Raw genomic sequence first — 1,745 nt, forward strand, 5'->3', positions numbered from 1 at the left:
AAAAAAAAAAAAAAGAAAGAGAAAAAAAAAAAAAAGAAAATGAGTTCTTACCTTCTTTTCTCATCAGACACAGAAGAAGGTATGATGCAGAAAAGAGAATTCTCATCTAGGTAAAAGCCAGAAATCCCAGATTCTACTACTCAGCTCTGCCATGGCCTTACTTTAGGCAAGTCAAAACCACTCTCTGAGCCTCATTCACTTCTAGAGAGTGGAAATACATGAACTTCTGAGGAAGAAGATCTGGTTGTGAATCCAGATTTTCTGCATTTTGACTGCATGACAAGTTATTTAATTTTCTGAACTCTAGTTACAACATTTGAATTGCTTAGATTTGAAGATTAACACCAATCTGTCAAAACACCTAATATAGTGTTGGGCATATAGCAGAGGATTAAGAGTTATTAGTAGAACAAAATAAGCAATAAAGTTTACATAGGCTTGAAAGATATACATATGCTATATACATACATAATTATAGTGGTATTTCTTAAAAATAAAATCAGTTATTTTAAATGATTATAAAGGAATATGATACATCATGCATAGTATACATTAAACATTTTATATTATTTAGAATTCCTGAATAACTAATAGCTCTTCAAAAAAAGTAACATTGTATAAAAGCAAGAGGTAGGATCAGTCTCTTCTTTCACACAATAATTATCTAACCATCTCCTATGTGCCAAGCACTTTCATGCGCATGCTACTAACAAAACATACGGTGTCTGCCTTGCATAGAAAGGACATTCAGCCAATTATAATGAAGGACTGTTCTTCCCTGGGGAAAGTACTTAGAAAGACTGTTTGAGGAATATATAAAAGTGCTGTCAAACTCAGTCTCAACAGAGTTTAGCTAGGTGAAAACAAAAGGTAGAGAATTCTAGTTTGAGCAAAGAGCATGAATGAACCAGCTTGAGAAGAAGATGAAACACATTTGCTAAGAAAGAAAGAATCTATGGAAATCTTGGGGAAGGGGGGAAGCGTGAATCAATCTCTCAATTGACAAGAGATGAGATCCTTGTCTAATAATATAAGCAGCTACCACATAACGAATGCCGATCTTTTAATAGTAAGGTAGTTGGAACTCACTCATAAAAATCAAGTAGCAAAATGATTTAGCTGTTGGTTAACTCCAGCCTGGGCTATGCTGTGCATGTGAAATGAGCTCAGCTTTGAATGCAGCAGATTCTGCTTGTTTGGGTAGTACTTCTAATCGAAGCATATACTTATATTTTCCCTCAATCACAGGAAAACAAATTGGCAGTGGCATATTGCTTTGATATTTCAACCATTTGCTAGATTTCCATCCCTCCAAGATATCCAGCATCCAATTCATGCTAAACAGAAGCATGAAGCATGAGTAGGCCAAACTAGAGAAACCAGTATTTATGAGCCTATTCAAACCTTGTAAAGATTTGATCAGCAAATATGCCAATTGACACACCATGTTTTACAACTGCAGTTGTCTTGGTCTATAAAACGTATTATAAATCTGAAGGGATTTCTGCTTTCTTTGCAGACGTTTCTGTTTTACTGCCACCGAGTGGTCTAGATTAAAATTGGCAGTTTTGTTGCTTGGAGTTTCAGGAAGCAAAAGAAAGAAGAGTATTTTTATTTTTAAGTATAAGATACAAATAAATAATCCAGAAAGGAATCTTTCTCTCCTGCCTGATTCATTCTATTTTCTCCATCTAAATATCTCCCCCAGTACACATAAAACCACATATGCACACACACACACCCCA

This window comes from Colobus angolensis, unplaced genomic scaffold, assembly GCF_000951035.1.
Source record: "Colobus angolensis palliatus isolate OR3802 unplaced genomic scaffold, Cang.pa_1.0 Scaffold102, whole genome shotgun sequence".
In the NCBI taxonomy this organism is placed as follows: Eukaryota; Metazoa; Chordata; class Mammalia; order Primates; family Cercopithecidae; genus Colobus; species Colobus angolensis.